Raw genomic sequence first — 26,292 nt, forward strand, 5'->3', positions numbered from 1 at the left:
AATAATAAATTATAAGAATCTAGTATGTAAGCATAAAAGTGCCATTTAAACCTGCAGCTTTTGTTTTTTATAAATTCAAAATACGTTTATTGCCATTCATTAAAATTGAACTCCAATCGAAAACTTTAATAAACAATCCAAAATTTCATCTCAAAATTCTACTAATTCCGTATGACGTAACAAGATTAGCATTCCTTTAAATTTCGCATACCAATTTTTTTTTAATATTTTTGTTTTTTAATAATTATTACGATCCGAATGTTATTGCTAGAACCAAAATGAAGAGAACTAAAATAATGTAGAAAATTTTAGGAATATGTGGTGTTGACAAATACAAAGGGTTTGAAGATCAAATACACGATCATAAACGGTGACAGGAAATTGAAAATATTGAAGTAAAGTAAGAATCAATGCGGCATTGTCAACAATATTTTAAAAAATAGGTAAATTGAATGATCAATTAATAAAAATTTACTAAAAGCACCATATATTTAGTTTAAAAATTCAAGTTTTTACTGGTATATACGTAGGTATTTATATACAGTTGTATACAAGGATAGAAATAAAAAGTAAATTTATCAGATAAAGAAGTCAATTCTTTGGTAATTCATACAGAATGAATAAAAAATGGGGGAAGAACAAAAAATAAAAAATGTAGATTTTTGTTTTCTTTATTTTCTTTTTTAAATAACAAAACAAATCAGTTTTTTTTTTCTTCTTAAAAGGATAACAAATGTCCTTCAAATGATTTTACATTTCTGTTTTTTATTTTTTTTATTTTTTTGGTTGTTATTTGTGTGTGATGATGATGATGTTTTCTTTTTATCTTCTCCTGTTTACATTTTAACATGTTATTTCAATATTATTTTTCCTTTTTCTTTGTATTTGTTTATTTTTTTTTGTTTTGTTTTTTTGTATTTTGGTTAAATTTTACTTTAAAAGTAAAAGAGAACTTAAAAACAACTTTTAACAATATACCCAAGGCAAAAGCTAAAATATAAATAATAAAAACAACAAAAATTAAAATAAAAAAAAAAAGAAAATTTTTAAGGACCTCTTCAGGTTAAATTTTTAAAAAGTTGATAAAAAAAAGAACAAAACAAAAAAGAGAAAAATGAAAAACCTCTTTTTAATTCCTCTTTTCTGTAAATGAAATAAAAGGATTGTACCATTATTTTAAGTTGTGCGTTTGTTGATTTGATTTAAAAAAAAAAAAACGAAAAGAAAAGCTCAAAAAGATTTCTTCATTCATCGAAATTTTATCTTTAAACCAAAAGGAGAACATAACAAAAGACAAAAATAATGCAAATAAAAAAGAAGAATTTTTTGTATGTACCTTCTTAATATACAAACATACGCACAATATACATATCGTATAATAATAATTTTTGTGAAAGAAAAAAAAAATTAAGAACAAAAAATCGCAAGGGCAAAATCTTAATCCTTGACTTTTTATCGAACATATTCCTTTATTTTTTTTTTCTCTTATAATTTTTATTTTCTGATTTTCATATTTGGTTTGTTGAAAGGAGAAATTTAAACGAAAAAATATATAGAGGAACAAAAACAAAAAAATAAACTGAAGGACAATCTGTTCCTTTTGTTACCAGAAATGTTTTTAGGACAAAAAATGAGAAAAACGCAAATAAACAATTTTTCTCTTTTTTTTCAGTTTTTAAGTTTTTCCTTTTCTTATATTTTTCAATTCAGCGATTTTCTTTTTTATTCTGTTCCTCTTTTATTTATTTAAGTGGATTTTTTTTTTCTTTTTGTTATAGAAGACTTTTATAGAAATAAATTTTTTATTCTTTTGTTTTGTGAAAAAATTTTAGAGACAAATTCCTTAGAATTTAGAATGCAAATTGCTAAGAAGACAAAAAAATTTTTTTAAATATTGTGTAGAATGCAGACTTGAGATGAAAAAAAAAAAACATTTTCCTTTTTTGTTATTTTTTCTTTTCTTTTCTTATGTGAAATTTGTTTTTGCATTTCAATTTTTCAAATCACTGTAAAATTTCTATATATGTAGTGGTAAAGTAATTTTGTTATTTTGGGTTTTGCGTTTTTCACTTCCTTCACTCCATTCGGTAAATAATTTTGGGTAATTTCTCTAATTAAAAAAATTTTTCGATTACATAATGGCTCTTAAATAATAAAATATATTGAGAGTGCAATTGTCGTAATGAGTGTCTAAAATTGATTTTTATATGGAAATATAGATTGCAATTAAGTAGTAAAAACGTTTTATATTGGCAATATTATGAAATATCCCGAAGTTATTGATCGAATAATTTTTCTAAAAACAAAATGCATTTTCTAAAAATATATCGAAAATTGCATATAATTAGGGGCATTTTTTTTAAAGAAATTAATATATATACTTAGCATATAGAGCGAAACGCGAATTTCGTAGTTTGTGAAACTCAAGTGCTCTTTAACTATTTGCAAACGGACTGTTCAATTCCATATTAAACATACAGGGTGGTACGCATAAGTTGAAATTTTCAGCAAAAATTTGTATGAATGGAAACTACAGCCTGTTAAGAGAAAAGGTACCAGATTTTTACTGCATATAGATAAATGCTTATAGTTTCGTAACAATGCCCAAAATTTTTCTGTTCACAAATTTTCCTTCATAAACTGTGTCTTGTCGATCCTTTCAAACAAAATCGAACTTTTTCTGTAATATTTCTATTCTTATCTTTTTCATTATGTGCACTCAACTAGGTTTGTTATATTCGAACTTTCTTTTATAAACCTAAATAAAGTAATCTTTTAAATATAAAAGAAAAATTTTGAGAATTAATCAAACAAAAATACTTAGCAGCATTACGTTTATAATCTGATAAGTGTTAAATTTTATTAAAGAATCATTAGACAAGCTGTTTAGCATTAAATATAAATATTATGAAATAAGAATATGGTAATGGATTACCGTCCTGTAACTATTATTAATTTTCATAAAATTATGTGGTATTAGATTCGGTTCCTATTTAAATAGCAGCTTTTCTTGGTTATTTTTCTTTTTCAATTTCAAGTGATTGTAACTTTTTTATAGGTACAAGCGCACATAGTGAAAATAATAATGGAAAAAACATTCTAATCATAGTTAACTAATTACTAACATACCCTATCGAATCCAAAATTTGTTAACTATATATTTTCAAGTAATTTATACATACTAACATAAGTTAATAAATTTTCCATGTTTCCATTTTTCATTCTAAACTTTATGGCAACACAACATTTCCTTTATTAATATTTTTTATGCAAAAAATTTTCGAATTCATTGATGTAAGTGTTTATTGGTTTTTAAATGATTTTCATTATTTCCATTAAATTGATTTTGATTTGCTTATCGAGTTTTTATGACTGATTTGACAATCACTCAAAAAATTTTCTTTACATAAGAAATTTCGATTTTGTACAAGTTTACCATAAGAATCGCTACAGTTTAAACTGGAAAATTGATTATTAAGAAAGCAACCACGGATATGCGTAAAATTTTTGATGGGGGGATTTCACACACAATTTATTTATTTATTTTCCGACTCTTTTCTAGGTTTTCTGATTTTCTTTATGTTTTCAAATGAAAATAATTTTAATTCAAATAATTTCTCACAACTTCTTGACGAATTTGAGTTATTTTATGGGATTATTTTCTTTTTGGGGAGAGAAAATCAACTACAGAAATAATTCTGAATGTGAAAACTATAATTCGTTAGTGATGACTATGTAGTTTAGTTGATTTTTACTATTGTTTTGCCGTTCACCTACTTAACTTAAGGCTTACTTTATAAGAAATTTTAAGTTTGTGACAAGAAGTTTGTTGAAAAGAATATTTACTTATTATCATTCTTTCTGCTGCAGCATGTAAGGTTATTCAATAATTAAAGGAAGGGCTATTTTGATTAAAGTTTTCGTAATATTTTTATGATTTTTTGGATTTTTTTTCAAATATTATGAATACAATTAATTATAGCCCTAGCCTTCAAATAATAAAATTATGTTTGGGAATCATAAAACTTTTGAAATGAATGTACTTGGTTAGAAGTTTCAGGACAACAATTTTACTCTGAAAAATTTTATTTTCCTTCTTTTTCTTTTAATAAATTTGTTATTTTGTATAAACTACAAAACTTCATGTACAAATTAAATGTAGATCTTTTAAAGCTTTGCAGCTTTAACTTTAAGAATTGCGTTTTCAAGCACACCCTACTAGATATTCCAATAATTTGTAGTTGGGCGTATTCCTAATTTCGAAACACAAAAAATAAAACACACATTCATTCTTTTAAAGTAATATTAAAGTCTTTTCAGACCTTTTGACAGTCCCCGCGATCAAATTTTTTATGTGTTCTTAGTGATTAAAGTAAAATATCTGTAAAGCAAGACACAAAACAAAATATGAGAAGAAACAATATTCAATAAAATTATTTTTTTAGCTTTAAAGTTCAACTATATTCTCTTATTGACACTGACAAAAATATTGCTAACATAAGCTGCTGAAATACTGCAAAGAATGAAATTATTATTGTAAAAAATATTTTACAGTTTATTTCACAAAATAGCAAATAAGAAATTGGCCGGCATTACCCCGATAACTACTGCCGCTCCGGTTAATAATTAAAAATAGAATTGAGACTTACCAGCTTTTATTAGAGTTTATGCAAAAGGAGTTCGAAAATAATTTTTCAACTAACTTCTAACTAGATTACTTGTTTGATTTAATATAAAAACGAATTTTTTGGGGGACCAACCAAAAACATTTTTGGTTATACTTTTTTTATAGCACTTTATATTACAAAAATTTTGTCTTAGTTTATTAGTCAAAATTTTTTTCCAGTGTATTCAACTAAAATGGTTTGAATCAAAAGAGTTTTGGATATTTATTTCTTTTACTGCTTACAATCCAATAGTGACAAAAACTTTTGAAAAAAAAAATTTTGTTTTTGCGGTTGTAATCTTACATATTGTGCCAAACTATAACTTGTGACCTACTATAAGTCAAGATGGATTATTATTGATGTTTTTGATATTAAGAAGAAACACAAAAAAATCCAAATTGAAGTAAAAAAATAAAGAAAACAAAAATGCTGACAAAAAAAAATTCTGGCAGTTGGACGAATAGACAAGCCAAAAAAAAAAAAAATTTTTTTTTTGTTTTTCTTTTAAAAAATGTTTTGTTTTTTTTTTTCTTAGCATTCAAAAATGCATATGTGATTTCTTACAAGCAATTATTCTAAAAATTTACGATTTACAGGACCCAGAGAAGAGAATTGTACAAATTTTATTATATCACCAGGTTGTGATCAACTCTATGAGTTGATTATCACAACCTTCGATTATCAATCACCACGACCCTAAATTTTATTTACAGATTGTTTACCATAATATTCTCGACTTTTGTACATCCTTTCTAAGGTCATTCAAATACGTAAAAGTTCCATACTAAATGTGAAATAAGGAGAACAATTTCGGAAGACTAAATGATATTTAAGTGGTGTTTAACCTAAAATTCATTGCTGCTGTTATCCATAGTGTACCATCTTTACGTATATTAGACGTCTAGACAGCTTGACTAGACACTTGTTTTAAGTATTTTCTTCTCCCATTCAATTAGTTTTATCCCACTTAATTCTCCCAAAGAAGAAACCAAATTAACCTATTGAATCCAACCTACAGCATCTGTTTACTAGTTTAATGTGAAGAGTTTTACTGGTTAAATAAATCGCAATTATATTTTCGTTTTCTCGCGTTAAAGGGTTAATTTATTTTTCTATGTTAATGAAGAAAATATCCAAAAACTAAATCTCATTATGTCATTTTTTTTTAGTTGTTCTACAATATTTTCTTGGTTTTTCAACTATTTATACAATTTTTTATTGCAGTTCCAACTATTTGCAATGATTTTGATATTGTGATGGCAACAAATTCATTTTCTTAAATTCTTCTTTTCTATTGTCTTATTTTGTTTCATATCCTTATATGATGTGGGTTATAATATTGATAAAAGGATTTATCATCGAAATTTTTAATATTTTTGTTTGTATTGTTGAATGCATTCAACGTGAATTGCAATACTTTTCTTGAAAATATTTTTCTTTTTAAAATATAAAAATTTATTCAGAAAACTTTTTATACTATAATTGTATATTGTGTTTATTGTCTTCCATCACCAAGGGTGGTTAGTGTATGATAAATTAAAAAAAAAAATAGAAACAAAAACATTAAATTTGTCAAATTTAAATGAAAAAAGTTCTAAAGAAAAATTTCATTTAATGCAGAGAAAACTTTTTTATGGTTTTGTATGGGTGCATATTTTATGATTTCTTTTATTGATCTATTATAATGTTATGATGAAAATTCGCCAAAAATATATCGTGTTGATTGAAATTTATACAAGAAACAATTCATATTAATGACAAATGTGTTATTCTTGCAGTGATTCTCTGTTGAAGTTTCTGTTTTTTTTTGCAACCCAAAATATTATGCCCGTAGTAAAATAAAAGAAAACCAACAAAATTAAAACATCTAGGTTGCAAAGAAAATTTATTTTGAATCTAATATGAGGTACAGAAATAAATTGTATGAAAATTATCAGCTATAAAAAAAATTGTTTTAAATTCTATTTTTCATTGTTTTAACATTTTAGCGTCAAGAAAATAATCTTCTATTTCAGAACATTAGATAAACTTAAAATATGTCGCGGACGTTGATCCTAAAAATATTTATTAAAATGGAAATCGGAAATTATTAAAAATGATTGCTTTCAGTTTATAATATTTATGCGTATGTATGTATTTATTTAACCCTTAAGAAAGCAATGGCGGCTGCATAAACTTGTGTTTTTTCAACTTATGATTATTTTTAATATCAATATTGACTAATTCGAATTTTGTTATTTTTTAATAATTTTAAATTTTAAATGGTATTGCTCTAATATTTTTAGTATAAGAGTCTATCAGACCCTAGGTACGAGTATACTGCAATGCAACCGAATAGCTTTCCAAAATTTCTGTTTGACAATAATATTTATTCAATAACCTTGTTGTGTTGTTTCTTTGTTAAAAAACCAGTTTTATTTAGCGTAATTTTTTCCAATCTGAAGTAATCACTTTAGTTGAAATAGAGACTTTTGGTGGACAAGTATGACTATATCAGTTATTTAAATCATTTTGTCTATCCATCTGTCCATCTATCCCAACGATATTTAAAAAAGAAATTGAGCTAAACTCACAAAATTTTCACAAATGACTTTTAATAGTAAATGTCAGAACCTGGGAGCCTACTTAAATTAGATGTGATCGAGGTACAAAATTGATTTGGCTATATCTCAGAAATTATTTAACACATGTAGTTTCGCAAATTTACACAAACAGGAGAAACAGAAAATGGAAGCAACAAAGTAAGAGAATACCACAAATTAGCAAGACTTTGCATGGAGGAGAATTACTTCGAGTTTAGAAACGAGATGTAAAGAGTCGAGAGTATCGATGGGCAGTCCACTTTTGTCATTTATCGCAGAATTTTTTATGTCCAAATTAGGAAAAAGGATGGAGGAGAATTGCCTAGATGCCTAGAGTATGGATGCGGCATGTTGATGACGTCTTCGCGATAGTGGACAGGGAAGAACTCGAGAATATAAACAAATGTATCAACAAATTACATAGAAACTTTAAATTTACATTCGAAATTCAGGAAAATGGAGTGTTACCTTTTTTGGACATACTGGTGAAAAGAAAATCAGAGAAAATTGGATTCAAGATATACAGGAAGAAAACAACAACACAAAGATGCATCTCAAAGAACTTGTACCATTCAACGAAACATAAAATGGCGGCGTTCAACTCTATGATCTACAGAATGCTAACCACACCGATGGATAAACAGGACTTTAGATCAGAAAACTTCATTTTGGACACGGCTGTGAAGAACGGTTTTTCTGTTGAATGTATTAACAAACTCATCAGGAGGAAACTCATCAGGAAAACGAAAAATTGAGCAGAAGAATATGAGCACGTTGTTTAAACAGAACAGAATTTTCAGTAAAACTATTTTAGATGTATTGAATTATATGGTAATTGCCATATAAAATTGCACTAAACGTAAAAGACAAGAGGTTGTATGAAACTGTATGTTAATTATTTCCGACATTTTGAATACATTCAGTTGTACGGGTATCACAGAGCCGAAACGGTCAACTATATGTATCAATATTTATTTTAGTTTTTTTTTAAATCTACGTATGTAAATATTAAAAATCTCTCTTAAAAAAATATTTTTACCATATAGCTGCATAATTAATTTTAAATAAATTAATGAAATAAAATTGAAAATTTATTTCATTTTAAAATGAAAATCATAAATTGTTGATATTGAACTTTAATAGTTAATTTTAGAAAAAACAAAAAATAGTCACTCGATAAAATTCATACCTTGGTTTCCCATTAATATTAACATAAATTTCATGTCCAACAGTTGAATTGTATATAATATTGAAACCGCAAATTTTGACCACACAAATTAATTAACAAGTAATTAGTTTTCAACATTAGATAAATTTTACAAAATATTCTCACATTAGTATCATTAATAAGGATTCAATAATTTTCATTTTATTTGAAATTTAATTCGAAAAATATTATAATATTAGCACTTTGCACAGGATATTTATATAAATATAGTAAAAATTTCAATTGATAAATTGATTAAAATCAGTAATCAAATATAGTGATTACGCTAAATTTATGAATTCAATACAACTTGTTAGGTCTACGGTTAATTCAATTTAGAATCGGTTTTCAAAACTGGTCATTTTGTGTATAACTTAAGTTATTAATTGTGGTAGTTCTGCATTTCATTGTCATAGATTTTTATCTATATTCATCCACGATTTTATTTTACAGTTCATTTCTGACCGTGATAAAATCTTATAATTCAATTCGCATTTCAATATTAAGATGCAAACTACGATTTTTACGATTAACCAACAATTAATTTATTTTGATTTTTTTAACCTTGAACGAACAATATAAAATTTATTATATGCATAAAATATTCAAGATTTTCGACTTAAATTCATTTTAAAAAAAAATCCAATTCAGTTGCGAAAATTTAATTTATAGTTTGTTTGTATAGTTTTCGAAAAATATTGTGACTTTTTACAAAATTCGCCCATATATTCGGAACTGCTGATGGTACATTTACGAAATATTGTATGATTGTTAACACATTATGAGCGGGTCGGGTATTAGTACCCGCTTGTGTGAATTGTCACTTAAATCTATTACTCTTCTAGTCAATGTGGATGTAGAAACTTATTCTAGACATTTTTTTTATTCTTATATTTTTTTTCAAAAACTTGTTATTTTTTGAGTAATAGGGCCCTCAAACTTTTTATGTACCCGGATTTATACATTGTATATTCGCCTTCTACGCAACATTGTTGTCCATGCTAGGCCGCTCGCTCATAATGTGTTAATTAAACTATATATGAAGAGTAAAATAATTATTGGAAAAAAATTGAAAACAGCAAAACTCGACTTATGCAGCTCACGTTTGATCCCAGTAGAATTAGAATAAATTATTCAAAGTCACTCAAAAAAATTAATTGAGCATCAGCATTTCTCGTCATATTGCGTAACCACATATCCTATTGCAATAACTATTAGAATTAAGAGATTATTACTCTTTAGTCATTATTTTATATTGATAATATTTTGAATAATTTTATTTTAAAAATTTGTAAAGAAAAACACATACAAAAATCTTTTAAGTAGTTTATTTTAATTTTATTATTTGTTGATATAATGTTAGTTTAATTAATTTATTTCACTCATTAAAAAAAAGCACTTTCGCATTATATTTAATTACAGTATTTTTTTTTTTAAATAATAATTATTGGCTCTTATTTTTACAATACATACAATGTGAAAATATCAATGTTATTTAATCCATAAATGCTTAATATTTAAATAAATTTTGCATATTGTTATTACATGAAATTTATTTTAAAATGTTCTTACATAATATTCATTATTATAAACATATGTATGATTATATGTATACATATACATATAAATATTTCTTCATGGTAAATCAGTGATTATCCCACTTAAAAATATAAAATTGTAATATTGTAGTGTGATTACAGTAAAAATATTGCAATAACTATTTTTATTTGCGGATAAAAATTCATAAGAATGTATGAGTTTGTCCCTCATGTTGTTATACAGTTTATAATATCATTAAAAACAAATATGTAGAAATAAAATTAAAATTATCTAAAGTTTATGTTGTAGTTTAAGTTCTTTCCTTCCTGTTACTCGTAATACGATGTATTAACAGTTCCTGCTATCTTAAATGAAATGTATTCCCACTCGGTAAATACAAAATTTATTACAAGTACAAATTAACCCATAATTAATGCTAATTTTCTTTATTCATCAATGTGAATTTTATTATTTATAGTAAATTTTTTAAAAAACCAACATGCCAAATTTGTAATTTAATTGTTAAAGTTGCGATCAGAAAATATACCTCCTGGAGCTGCTTAACAATGCGGTAAAGACGTGGGATTCATTTTGAAAACGGACAATTTTTAAAAAAAAATATGTATAACCGATACCTAACTATATCTTCTATTATACTCGTATTCTATTATACCTAACTCACACCAAAATTTTTCTGGTAGGTTCTGGTAAATAATAAATTGGAATGCAGGGAAAGGCGATTTTGATTTAATATAGTGTGTTTTTTAATTTTTTTTAAAACCAGCAAATAACATTTTTTTGAAGACAAATAATTTTGCGATTTACTATTAGCGGCACTTTCAGGGGTTTGCAATATTTTAGTGTTTGAGAGAGGAATAAATCCATATTTCAGCAAAATTTTCAAATGTAGCCAATTCCGGCATTTTAGAATACAGAAATGTATTCAAATGGAAGCAACTGTATTCAAGTGGAAACACTGATAATGACATGAAAAGAGAAAACAAGGCAAAACCGAAATACGTACATTAAAGCAAGATTTCGAGCTTGAATCGAACCCGTACTGAAAGCCAATGGAATTCGAACCAAGCTCAAAACAAAATCAAACAAAAATATGTAATACAAAGAATTAGAAAATTAAATTTGTCATCTTGGTAGTTAAATCAACTAGTATAAAAACTTCTTATAATATACAAGGTCAACGATATTTTTTTTTTGTAGAACAATTATTTTTGTTATTCTTTTTATTATAAACTATAATTTTTCCATATTGTCATCACTTTCGCAACATAACATTTATTGTTTTCATTCATTGTTTTGAATTTTAATTTGACGTTATGATGCGAAAACATTCGGTTTTTTTCGTTTTTGTTTTCACATGCCATTTTATTTATATTATTGTATTAATAAAATAACAATATACGATTTGGTTAAGTGAAGCAGAAATAAATATTAAAATCCCCGTGAAGTTTTCATGTTTTTTTATGCATTTTGTTTTTTTTTTTTGCTTTGTTTAAGACTGAAATTGAATTAAATTTAAAATTTCATGATTGAAAATTTTCATATTAAATTTCAGTGTTTTTTTTTCCTCTTTTTTTTTTAAATTGAAATTATTTTAATAAAATTTTTCACAATTATTTTCAATAATAAAAAAAATTAGATATAGATTTTTGATAAATAATTAATTTTAATTTAGTCAAGTGTTAAAATATAAGACCTGATCGATTATGCATGGTAAAAATTAATTTTTGTGAATGTGTGGGGAAAATTTTTTTTTCACTCAAATATCTTTATATTTTAATAATTAAGTAATTATCACCCCTTTTTGCTTTTTTTTTTAAATATTATTGAAAAATTAATTTAAATAGCATAAATGAAATTTAAGAAAATCTAATGTATAATGTTATAATATTGCTCCTTAGCATATTGTCATCTTAGATCCGAACTGTCCTAAGCCGAAATATTGCAAAGTTTTAAGTGCTCTAAAAATATTTAAAAAAATGTGTGTCCATCTGTTCGTCCGTAGATCTGTCTACAAAACGTTTACACCTTTTAAGATAGACTGCTGAAAATTTTACTTATAAAATTATCTTTACTAGAAACTTATTTGTGTAGAAGAAAAATTTTAGATTTTTTCCCTACTGCAAAAATTATAGCACTTGAAAAATGCCCATTTTTTTAACAATTTATTGTAACGAAACCACAAGCACCTTTTAAATTCTGCAAACGTTATCTAAAATACGTTTTTTCAAAATCCCGATATCGTTTTTTTTCTTCTAGGCGGCCATATGTAGATAGAACGTAAAATTTAGATAGCAACTTTAAGATACTAACAAATAGTTTGTATCGTCAGAAAAAAAATTGTTTTCCACCTTGGTCTCCTTTTAAGTTATCGCCTCTCAAAATTTGTAAAATTGAAATTTTCGGCACGTTATATACACGAAACTGCAAGCTTTTACAAATTTCAATATATGTAAAAAATGTAATTATTTATTTTAACAAACGCAACAAACTCTTCAATTTCAACATTGTGATAAGGCTTCTTTAAATTTTTACCCTAAAAGTATGCAATTTTTTAACATTTTTGGTAAATGAACGAAAGTAATTTTAAATAATGTAACAGATTTTTTAACAGCAGTTGTTAAACCGAAAAGTGGTACTTTACAGGATATTGATTTGACTCAACTTAATTTCTGTTTCTATCAATGCATAGACTCCTCTATTGCACATTATTTTGTTTTCTCTCATGTCCATAATTACAAATAGCACAAATAACTCAAAGTGAACATCATAAGCAATTCTACAGTAACGTTGTTTTATTTCTCTTCTCGCTCTTCGTATATTATTTCATTCAAACAATAAACTTTGATACAAAGCTCGAATGTCAAGAAAGTGTCCTAATTAACACTGAAAGGACAACTATACAACAGCAATATTCTAACAATACTATTAATATAAACCATGAAGTGGTTTTAGTTGGCGATAAAAATAATAATAATAATATGAAAAAGTTTCTGAATATCAAAGAATCGAAAAAAAAAATTACTTAAGAAGAATGAAAACAAACAATGAAACTCAGATTAAAAATGGTTAATGCAATGCTAGTTAGTCAAATTTCAAAAAGAAAATCACTTCATGCTGAGAAAAACTGTAGAAAACAAAAATAACTATTTTTGCATATTTTAAAAGTTAAAACGGTGTACTCATTTTTTCAAAAGTAAAAGTTGTAAAAATTCAAATCTTTTAGCTTCATTTTTTATTTTGTTTTACGAAAAGTGCAATAAAAAAATAAAAAAAAATAAGTAAAGTGGTTTTATTTTTTTTCAGTGTTTTTTAGTCATTTTGTGCCCGTCTCTGAGAACACAATATTGTAATAAGAATTGCAGAAAAAATTAAAATGTGCCAAAAGGGTCAATTACAAAGTTATTTAAGAAGCAAAAAAAAAATTAACTGGGGAGTGTTAAAACAAATAAATTTTCAGAAAACTAGTTAACAGCAACCTTAAATGCTTATTAACCTTTCATATTTTGATTACAACATTTTGTTTTTTAATTTGTATAAGTGGTTAAGTCATAAAATATTGTCTCAGCAATTGAACAAACAAGAAGTAATATTGGAACGAAAATTCATACATTACACAAACTCAAACCATATAAAATGCATTATGTGCAAGTTGGGGCGACACAATGTAGTTGTATCTAGTTTTTCTTGCAAATTATAAGAAAAGATAAAAAAAAACCAACAGGTATGATAATAAAGATTTTGATTCTATAAATTAGAAATCTTATAAAACAACCTTATAACTAATAAGCAATGCGATTTGACATAAGATTGAAAAATATACAGGGTGTTCAAGATTTCATTGAGAATTTCCTCAATTTCTATTTCCACTATAAGAATTAAGCTGGTGACAGAAAATCATTCAGTGATTATTTATTGAAATGAATGCTCGATGAACGAGACTCGGTCTAAATATTTTGTATTCTTAATTGAAAAACAAAACATTAGAAAAAGTAATAGACCACTGCTAATTGCTAATAATAGACTAACAAACTCATAGTTACTAGGGGTTATAATATAAAAGCAAAATTCAACATTTTCAGAAATCACAGATCGTTTATTATAAATTTCGTACAAATATCTTGAGAACTCAAAAATATATTGTCCGAAGAACATTGTTCAAGAGTGGATCAAAATTCATGAATGAAAATTAAATTTTCATCTTGAAAATCTCATACACGGTATTATTTTAACCTATTTTAGAATTTCAAGTATAAATTTTTAAAATTTTTTACAAGTAACCTTATAAAAATATATCAGAAATTTATTGCTGTCGGAAATATGTTTATGTCACGTTTCCGTTTACTATTTATCCTTATGTATACGTAAATTTTTTTTTATTTTATATTTTTTCTTTCGTAATAAAATTCCAATTTAATTTACATTTAAATTGATACAGAAAAACGATATGTTTCGGAAATTTTTTACACGGTATCTCAATTTTTATGACTCCTTTTTCATTTACACATTTATACATACATAATACAAATACATATTATATTAAAAATAAAGAAAAAGGACTTTTCACAGATATAAAAAATAAAAAGAAAATAAAAGAAAAACAATAAAAGGAACAAGTAATAAATAATGTAATGGTAATGGTTAGTAACTTAAGTACAAAGAGAAACAGCACAGCTACTTGTTTGGACACAACACAAATAAAAATAGCCTTACTCTAATTTTTTAAAAGAAAAGAAAGAAAAAAAACCCAATTGTCATTTTGTTTTTCGCTTTTCCCGCTTTTTATCGTATCTCCTCCTCAACGATATTAAATGTCGTTTTGGGATGTAATAAAATAGCACTTAAAGCGTTTTTGACGTTCATTTTTTGTGATGCGAAATTTTTTGTTTTTTGGTCTGTCTTAAAGTTTTGAAATTTTTATTAAATTTTTGCTTTATGTTTTTTTGTTTTTGTCGTGATTTTTTTTCAAAGTAAAATTTCAATTGGCGATATTATGATTTTTTTATAAAGAAAAAAAAAAACAAAAAAAAAAATTTTTTTCCGTCACTTAATTTCTCTTGTATTTTTTTAATATGGTTCGTTTTTTTCCGTATTTTAATTTGATATTAACTTATTTCAATCGCCAAATTTTGAAATAATCCTTTGCCTTGGCAATGTTGTTGATCTATTTAATTTAAATTTTTTTACAGTGTTATCAATTATTTATATTAAAAAACTAATTTAGATAGTATTTAAATTAATACTCTCAATAGAATCATACACCGTTTGTTACACGTCTATGCTGTAATAGTTTGAAGGAAAGTTTCTGTAGAAAAGAACCACAAACCATACAGCTCCTCGTGGATCGAAATGGAATTGTAATGACTTTTTCAATGACAGACACCAGTTCAGTTTTCAATGACAGACTTTTTCAGTGACAGACACTATTTCAGGGATATAATACTGAAAAAGTTTTTTGCTTCCTTAGCTCTATAATATTCTAGGAACCTAATTATTGATAACTTAAAGATTTGACGATTTTCAAGGGAATAGGAATAGGGGTAAGAGGGCTTTTCCAACCGGAATACCGTATCTATCCATGACTTATAATAATTCTCATGCTCCCGCATATAGTATTTGCTGTGTCAAGTATAAAACTGGAGATATCCCTAAGAGAATTGAACAGCAGCTCCCGAATGCTTAAGAAACCCCATCGAAAACAATTGAACGCGGGACAAAGTAAGTACCGACATTCGACACTGTCCATTTCGACATTGTCCATACAAAACCTGCACAGGGGGATTCGTTTTTCCCAGCTCATTCAGGTGGAATTTTATTGAGTAGTACCTAATAAAGAAATTCACGATGGAACGAACACGATTTCTATACATTTCAAACAAATCGTTAACTTTACTAAGCGTGATGGTAGAAACACCTTCGCATGACGAGAGTCTCTTCGTGTCCTCCCAGTCAAGAAAGATAGGACACTCTTCCAAGAATCCATATTTCATTGATATGATAACAATGGATTTTTTGGAGAGGTTATTTAACGGTGCAATCACCCTATTAAACAGAATCAAATTTTTCTTCATATGCTATTCATAAGCACTTGAACGCTGGGAAATTAATTAAATTTAACTGTGCATGAGATCGAGTAAAAATCAAAGCTTTGCAATTAGTCTAATTGCAGATTTCTACGATATTTTTCTTTTAGAATTTAGTGAAAATAAATGAAATATGTTGTATCTAACATAATACGTTCAGAAAACTTAATTCTGTCCGATTCAGAACTACAAACATTAAATATATTAGAATGCAATGTTTCGTGATATTGTCATTGTCACTAATACACAAAATTTTATTGTCAAATATGTTGACATTCATCTACTTTCTAATCTACTGATGGCTTCAATTAGTTCAATTTACGAAGCAAACTTTTACACATAAATTAAAATAAGGATTCAATAACCAACCTTAAGATACACATTGATGTATATCAGTTAATAGAATTGTTATCAATATCTGGGATTCTACAATATTCACATTTTTTCCAGCTATTCAAAGTAAATCTATTTTTATAACAGACACTAATTTCCCTTAACAAAATAATTAGTGAAAAAGTAAAAAAATATTTTTCCAGATGTTTTAATAATAAGAATAATTTCAGTTATACACACAAATCCTGTTCTTCCTTTCCCTCATTTTCAAAAATAATGTTAGTCATGTTCCTTATTTTCTTTCATTGTACTTTATTTTCTCGTTTTTTATTCAATTTTAACCTCCTTAAAGTTTTATTTTCCATAGATCCCCTGTAGTAAATTAGTAATACTGTTGTTTTTGAATATGTTTATTCATGATATTAATATTTAAGCAGTTTTTATTTATTTATCGTTGATTTCATTATTACATTTTTCTTGTTTTTTTTTTTTTTTCAGTTAATCCTCAATCTCCACTACCGTACCCACTTCTCTATTTCATTTTCTTATATTTTATTGATACATTAATTTTAACTGAATCAGAGTTATAGTTTGTTTTGGTATTCTGTTGATTAACTTATCGGTATAGTTTTCCCTTAGGCAATTAACTCATTGCTTTCTTTTTCCTTCATTTTTTTTTTCTTTGTATTTTTTGAATTTTGTTTCATTCTGTATAATATTTTTTTGTTTTTTTCTAGTTGTTGTCTTATTTTCCATTTTCAGCAGCGTGATTTTCTTCTTTTAATTTTTCCTCATATTGTTTTTTGCCTTTTGGTTGTGGAAGTTAAATTTCCGTTGGGCTTTCACATCGTAATTTTACTTTTGTTTATATTACTGTTTATAGATTATGCTATTATATTTGGTTTTTATACTTAAATTGCTCGGTCATGTGATATCGTAATATTGAAAGGCGAGGATTTTGATTAATCAACAAAAATTATTTGATTAGACAAAAGTCAATCCCATTAAATTTCAGTTGTTGGAGGCTAAACTTAGATTTTTCTATTTTTTTGTTTTGCTTTTTGTGCTACTGCCATTCTTCTTGCTTTTTAGTTTCATATTTCAATATAGAAAGAAAAGCATTTTTATTAAAATTAGAATGACTGCAGAGAATACAAATTTGTTATGTTGATTTTTGTTTTTTTTTTTTTTTTGATTTCATATTAAAAATGCTTATAGTTAAAATAGTATTTTTTACTAAGTTTATCAGTTTGTGAGGATTTTATACAGTTAATGTTATTAAAATTATTTTAATCATTTTCGATTTTGAACAATGACTCTTACAGAATAGTAATAAGGTCTTAGAACAATACAATGCAATATTTACAGAATTTATTATAAAGTAAGTAGATATAAAAAAAATTATTGTGGTTTGAATTCTTGTAAGGTTTTCTTAAAAATTCTCAGATCGATTCAAAAATTATTTCAATATTAGAAAAATATTTAGAAAAATCTAAAAGTAAATGTTAAAATTTAAATTATATTAATTTATTCTTAAGTTTTAATTCCTCAAATTTTCTCGGAAATCGTTGCATGCAACAAAATATTTGCAAGGAACTATTATAATACAACGTAGAGGCAGGTATACTACAGTGTTAGGTTATGATATAAAAATTTTTCTAATACTAAGAAATAATGGTCTGAGATATAAATTTAAATGTATATGTTTTTTGAACTGTTTTACAGCTTCAAAAGTTATTTGCCTATATTGTGTTTGATAAGAATCGTTGAAATTTCTCGACACCTTGTAGTAGCTGCTATGCAACTTCAATACTTATTTGGTCATATCTCAGAAACTACTTACGGTAGTTTAGGATAACATGACCCCTAGTAAAAGCTGTTGAGATATTATGAGCACTTATGGTAGCTGCCATACAACTTTTAAAGTTATTTGACTAGATTTTAAGAATTATGGAACCGTTCAACCCAGTATTTCGCGTAAGCAAATATTCTATGAGGATATTTAATAAACCTAGTTGAAATTTCTTGTATATGGTGATAACTGCCATACAACTTTTAAAATCATTTCTCTAATATCGTCAATATCAAAATTGTAGAAAATTCAGAGTTACAAATTTTAAAAATCTAAGAATGATTGAAAATAAAAAATTGTAACTATTTAAAAGTATGCAAATGAAAATTTAAGTTTCAGTCAGTTTTATTCTTACTTCTAGCTAAAGCAGTCAACATTTTTTATCCATCGAACAATATTTCATACCATACATTATTCAAAAAGGTTTACACTTCAAACTGCAATAAAATTTTAATTAAATGCATTAAAATATTATACACTAAAAATTTTGTTTTAAAGTAAATTTCACACAAATTCATTAACACTAACCATAATTTCTAGGATGCTGGAATACTCACGCGACTTTATTGTTAAAGTTTCAAAGGAAAAAAATAACTGCTTGTCGAGCGTGTGTTGTAGTTTGCGCACTCGCCGGCGGGGTGGGGGGGAGAGCGGAGGGCACAATACGTGGTCGCGGTGAACCGGTCCCCGTTTGTAGAAATCTATAATCTAAAACAGCTTATAAAATTATTTCCGTTCTTGGTCATTTTATTTTTTTTTTAATTTATAAATATCCAATTTTATTAAAACCGCGTGCTATTAGTTTTTTTAACTACTTCAGTTCGACAATTTTCTTTTAGATTCTAATTCAATAAGTGTGGAGCAATATTTTTTGAGGACCATTAACCTTAATCCTAGTTTTTTTTTTGTTGTTTTATTTAATATTTATGTATCTTTTTCATTAAACATTAAAACAACATTTTGTTTTTGCTTTCTTATTTTATTTTTTAACAATAAATAAAAAAATGTCTAAAGCAAGAAGAAAAAAATAGAAAATTTTTTTTTTAACAAAATAAAAAATTAAAGTGTTCACCAAATCACACACCTCGTACATTAACTAAAATATACACATAAAACATATTTGATGTAACGTAAGACTTAGAGAAAATTTTACTATTTAAAAAGCATTATGAAAACGCCTTTTAAACAGTTACGAGTATGCATTTCAAGGAAGTTAGTAAGCTCTTATTTAAAATACCTAGATAAATATTATAAATATGGGTTTTTGTAGAGCTTCGCTTTGTGCCATTTAAATTCTCCAACAAAATCGTCTGTTAGTTTTGGTAATAACCAAAACTTAAATATTAAATTTTAAATCCATTAATTAGTTAATAAAATTAGAATGTAAAATCGCCACCCAGTTTGGTTTTCAGGTAATGATTTTCGCAAAAAATTAGAGATTCATTTTATAAACACGCCGACGTAAATTCCAAGGAAGTCGGTGAATAATTTCTCCTTATATATGCAACGTCATAGATAAAATAAACTAAAAAAAAATAAAATAAAAAAATTTTTTGGAAATCGTTTTAGCCGAATTTGAGATACATACGTCTAGTTACAAACAGATTGTAACCCAAACTGATAGACAAACAGACTGACATCTATCAAAAAATAGTTTATTTACAGTTCTCTACCATGTAGCAGTATGTTCCCATTGAAAATTCTACACTTGAAATTTGGTCCGAACACATAATCTCCCTTATTGTATTCAATGTGAAACTAATTGAAATACGGGATTCTAACCAAAGATAATGTAAATAAGTATGTGTAAGCTGTCAGTGAAACAATTTTTTGTAGAATCGCATTTTTATTGAGTTTATTAGATTTAACTAACCTGACCATTGGTGCAGTGGTTATGGCACCGGCCCTTTAACCGAAGGGTCTCAACCCCGGTCAGGTCACTATAAAAATTATATTCAATATTATATAACTTAATATGCAATACTAATAAATATTATACAAGTAATTTTCAAATATTCATAATATTCGATACTAAAGACTAAGAAAAATAAACAGTAAATATTAATAAACTGAAATATTTAATATAAATAAAAAACTACGGTAGGCTGGTCACTTACCTAGCTAAATCTCTATGACTATAGAAACTAGGGCATGATAGATATCATGCACTAGCCCTATACTCCTCCTAGGAAAGAAGAAGGAAAAAAAAATTAGATTTAACTGTGTATAAAATTCCATGAGTTTGTTAAAAGTTCGAAAATATTTAACTAAATTTTTGACCTTTTGATTAAGATGTCGAACCGATTAAAAAAGTTGTCAACGTTTTGCAGAAACCGTTTTTTTTTTTTTTATTTTAATAATGAAAATAAATTTGAAATTGAATGGCGCCACAGAAATTATTAAAAAAATAAAGTATTATTTTATTTTTTCTCTTTTTCTATATGACTTAAAATTTCTTTTTTAGTTGAAATTGAAAGTCCTTTTTTTTGTACCGTTACGTTTTCTTTTTGTTTTTATGTTTTATTTTCTAACATAAAAAAAAAACAAACCCATTTATTGCGGAGATTTTGTTGTCGATCAAAAAATTTATTTGCTGTTTGAATGACCGACCGGTCTCTGATGGACAAGTATAGAACTTAATACATAGATTGTACAAAATAGACTTTACAATACATAGGCATAGAATAATTTCCTTTTGTTCATTTTCAATTTGGAAAATTGTTTTCCTCTTCTTTCTTTATGTTTCGTATTCTTAAAATTTTATTATATGCTTTTTTTTTTTAAATGATATTTTCAATATTCTCGTTTTTTTTTTTTTCTATTTGCTCTTAGTCCCAGAATAGACAATGATTTTTGTGTTTTGGTTTTTTTTTATCAATTTAATTTCAAAATATTTCGAAAAAATGATTTTCTCTTTCTGCATTTTTTGTTTTGTTTGTTGTTTCTTTTTATTTTTTAGTAAATGGAACAGTTTTAATCGAGATTTCTTAGAAAATCCCTTTCAAAAACAGTTCCAAGAAATACAAGAAATTTTTCAAATATTATTTTTTCTGTTAATTTTTCTATATATATAAAAAAATATTACATAAGTATAAAGGCAGCAAAAATAATATTATTATTTAGGTTCAAAATCTAGGTTAGATTTCTAAAATAAGTTTTCTACTTCATCTTGTTTATGAAGTAGGATTTGAATTTCAAATGAATTAATCAGAACTTTAGGGTATTGCATAGTTATTAAGTTTTTTAATTCTCTTACTTTTCTTAATGTTGAAGTATAATATTTTTGTTCTTGAATCCAAGCTACTTGAATGCGCTTGTATCTAAAATTTTTAAGAGGGTGAATTAAGAATTATTAATTTTAAGGTACAGATTAAACAACCTAAATAATAATTTTTGAAAATTTAGTATTTTTGAATAAGGTACTTTTTTGTTATTTCTCAATTATTTACTTCATTGCCTTCAATGACATTCTCTATAGTACAATAAATTCATTAAGTAATTGTGATACATCTCTGAGGGTTCTTGTTTCTGCTAAATTATTTGATATAATATGAAAATTGAAATTTATTATTGAAATTGAAAAATTTCAAAATTCTTGTACACAAAGAATTCTTATATACAAAAAAAAACACAACTCTAACATTTAAGAACCAATACAGTGAAAAATCTCACCGCATTTGGCATACAACAATTTTAAACCAAATACTATTGCAATAAATACAAGAAAGTTCGAATTTAATTTTCCCTTTCATAAAGTTTTTCAATAAAATTCCTCAATTTTAATCCTGTAAAAACAAAATATTTAAAAGTTCCATAATTTTCACTTTCCTACATCAGCATTAAAAATATTAACTTACACCATTTTGTCAGTTACATCATTATCATTACATAATATCACTACTGCACGTTCTTTCTAAAAAAGTTTTCGAGATTGCCCAAGAAATCAGAAAAATAAGCAAAACAAAAAATCAAAAATAATAATAATAAATTTAATCTTTTGACATACAAACAACTATAATAGGAAATTTTTTTATATTTTATTTACTTTTTAAAGAGAATCGGGTAACAAAATTTTAGAAAAAAAAAAAACAAAAAAATGAAACAGATGAAAATATCAAGTTTGAAGGGTCAAGATTCATCAAGATGTTGTAATTTAATAATAGCAAAGAAAGGAAATTTTCTTTACATTTTCCCATATTTATTTTTTCATTTTTTTTGTTTTTTTTCGTAAAATACTTTTACTTATGATGATATAGAGACAATGTCATTCAGTGTTATAAAAATAAATGTACAAGGTGATTTTAAAAAACGGAAAATATTTCATGTGAAATTATAGAATGAGGTAAAAATTACTTTGAATTATTGTGTAAATCAGTTGAAGTGATTATTATAAATAATGAAGGTGTTTAATTAGCGTATTGAGAATGTTCTCACAGATCCTATGGCAAGAAAATTTTGCAAATATTTTTGGAAAACAAAAGAAAGGACAGTAGTCCGCACTCATGAATTATTTATAATACTCGCGCTCTAGCATTTATTCATAATGTGAAAAAGTCTTTGAACAAGTCTATATCCTTATACCGGAAGAATTACATGAAATCAATCAACTTATCCTGTACTTTACGTTCATTGTGTGGAAAAAAAGAATGAGTTTTCATTTTGCAAGATTAAACACAAATTTTATTATTTTCATTTAATATACAAATTAATTGCATTTGAAACTGATACTAATTTAATCGGAGCACAAACAAAATCTTAATTAATCGGCAACTATGACAAAATAGTCGAAGTAGGGTGGAATTGAAAGTAAAGCTGAAAATCACAACTGTATGGCATAAAACTGCAAACTTTTAATCACTCTGTATTTAATAAACATTTTATTACAAATGTGAGCGTGATTCCCATTCAAAAATCAATTTCAGATTTGTAGGCTAACCATATTAATCTTTAAAAGTTTTGTGTCTCCCACTTATGTTATTTTTAATGAAAATTTGGAAAAGAAAAGTTTGATATTAACATTTAGAAAATTTCTTCAACCATTTGTTTTGACTTTTATGAACACAAAAAAAAAAAAAATGAGAAACTTAACAGAAACATACAAATCTTTTGTCAGAAAAATAAAATGAAAACGAAAAATTATTTGAAAGAAAAGTGGTAGAAGTTAAAAGGATTAGAATATAAGGATTCTTTTCAATGGTATTTGAAATTTGAAGTCGAGACAATTTTTCTGCCATTTTTCTGTTTTTTTATTATTTCTTATATACATGAATGTACGCTTATGTACATAATAGTATATATATTTATTTATTTTTTATAGTTTCAATAGGATTTTAGTTAATGTCACATATTGATGTTTGTTTGTGTCAATAAATTTTTTATTTACAGTTTCAAGGATAATTTCCTATTTTATTATTATCAAAAGGATAATAATGTAATATATGTTTTTTCTTTATTTTCCTTTATTTTTTTTTTTCGTTATTAAAATGCGATTATTGAATTTCAGATAATGGTTAAAATAACTGTATATTTATTGATTTGAGTTAGATGATAACGATACACAAAAGTGTTATAACTTGTAAGCATATAAAATTTAATGTGAAAATACAAAAAAAAAAAAGGAAAACAACTTTTATTTTTTCTTGAATTAAAATGATCGAATTTTAAAGATTATAATAATGTACGATGGCTTTGAATTTTATTGTTCATCGAATTTATTTATTTTTATTAAAGAAAAATATTTTAAATGCGTGTACACATAAAAAAACCCACACATATTTTAATTTGTAGGTCAAGCTTAAGCTGTTCCGAAAATAAAATATTTGGAATTTAAAAAAAAACACCCACAAATTTAGTTGAGTAAGAGAAAGATTCTGTATTAAATCTTGAAACTTACTATTGTTTTATTACATACATGCACACATGAATTAACTCAGATAATAATATTCATTAAAATTGTAATCTATTAATGTAAATTCATATTTCTTTAGAAAATACGCCTACTATGTAAACCTTAACGACAATTTCTTTTTACTTTTGTGGTGTGGGCCGTTTATTAAAAAAAATCATTTTTGAAATAATAAAATCTACAATTGAAGAGATCTATGAATTGGGCATTCAGTCAATTTGCTATTACACACATTTGATTCATAGATTGTAAATTTCTAGTGATCATGTCAAGCCTTCTTACCTATTTTACGTCATATAAGTGGTTCAACGAATTTATTCCAACTTGGCCTGGAATTTTAATTTTTTATTTTTTTTTTTAACAGTGACATAATAAATCTGTCAAAATGATTCAAACTCTTGTAACTCTAAATGCTGAATTCAATAGATGTTGAAACTCTTCACATAATTTCTTTTCACTTAAGGCGTTTCTTTCAATTAGTTGATTCTGATTTCTGAAAGCTTTTCTTCGTTTTTTTTTAATAAATTTAATATGCTTGAAAAGTTAATATAATTTATCCATAAACTTTTTATCGCTCTTGTCCGCGATTCTGATGAATTTTCTCCTGTCAGCCTAAAAATAAATTAATATATATGTATATATTTGTTTGTATATTACCCGCATATGTAAAGAACCGAACAACATATTATGGAACCAGAATTATTCCATGCTGAAATAGGACATGTATGTCAAAATTATAATTTTAATTTTTGAAAATGTTTAAATTTTCCGAAACTTCAAATTTAAAATTTTTGATGTGTATGAAAAATTTTGTGAAATGTTTGATATGTTTCTCTCTTTTATAAGATTTTGTAAAAAAAACTCTTTCTCTTCTATTTCTGTAAAAATGAATATGTTACGTTTTAGTATTTTGCAGCCTTAATATAGTTTGGAATTGCCAGAAGAGCTTGATTTTTCAGGAAATAACAGTATGCAATTAAAATTAGATATTCTTCAAAACAATTTTGCTCAATTTTGTTCTTCAAACAAATGTGTTTCCCATAATTATAACTTTAAAAATATTTTCCCATATAACTTGTATACATATCATTTTCTAATCGAATAAACGTAGGTTTATCATAATTTAAATATTATAATATTACACAAATTTTCAGTAAAAAATCATATTTTCATCACCCTATTAAACATAATATTACGAGTATATTACAATATTAAAGAATATCAAAATCAATATTTTTTTTTTGAATCTTAAATATTAATCGCATGAACACGCAAGGTCAATAAAAATAACAATTTTATTGAAAAAAAAAAAAATTTTTTACAATATTATAATATTAGACACTTAATGTAATGCTCACAAATATACATTATACATATATAACAATGTATGTAGATTTATGATAAATTATATGAAAATGTTGAAAGAAAATTCGATAATGACACTGAAAGCACCGAAACTACACAATAATATCAGAATATATTGGATGATTTAGGAAGAACAACAATAATAATAAAACTATTTTATATTATAAATTCTATATTATCCCGATAGCGCTGTATTATAACAAAACCCTTCAAAATATTGTACATATATACATACATATATACATAAATAATATTTTCTATATGCAAACACGTGTAAAAACACAATTTTTTATATCAAATCTTTTACAACTATTATAAAATATACACGTTATTCACTTGGGCAACTTACTTGCATACATATTATAGCGCAAGTATGTAGCTATTTTCTTCTTCTCCCTCCATTTATTATTATTATACACATTTTTTAGAATTATTGCTTTTTGGTCTCAGTACTCTCTCAGTTATACATTGTTGTGCATTACATGTTTTATTGAATATACACGTTCGTTCAGCATTAGAATAGTATAACAGAAACAGAGGATTCCCAAAAGATATAGGTACCTATCGTGTATTAATATTCTTATATATTCTACCTGATATGTGAATTTCTTACAAATATAATAGGGGTAGGTAAAAAAAGATTTAGTTTTATAAAAATACACACATAACTTGATAAATCTAAATCGTTCTTACTCTGTATATTTCCGTATATATCAAATTTAAATCAATTTTCTATTTTCC

The sequence above is a fragment of the Condylostylus longicornis genome, unplaced genomic scaffold (assembly GCF_029603195.1).
Source record: "Condylostylus longicornis isolate FDR11 unplaced genomic scaffold, ASM2960319v2 ptg000015l, whole genome shotgun sequence".
NCBI classification, from domain to species: Eukaryota; Metazoa; Arthropoda; class Insecta; order Diptera; family Dolichopodidae; genus Condylostylus; species Condylostylus longicornis.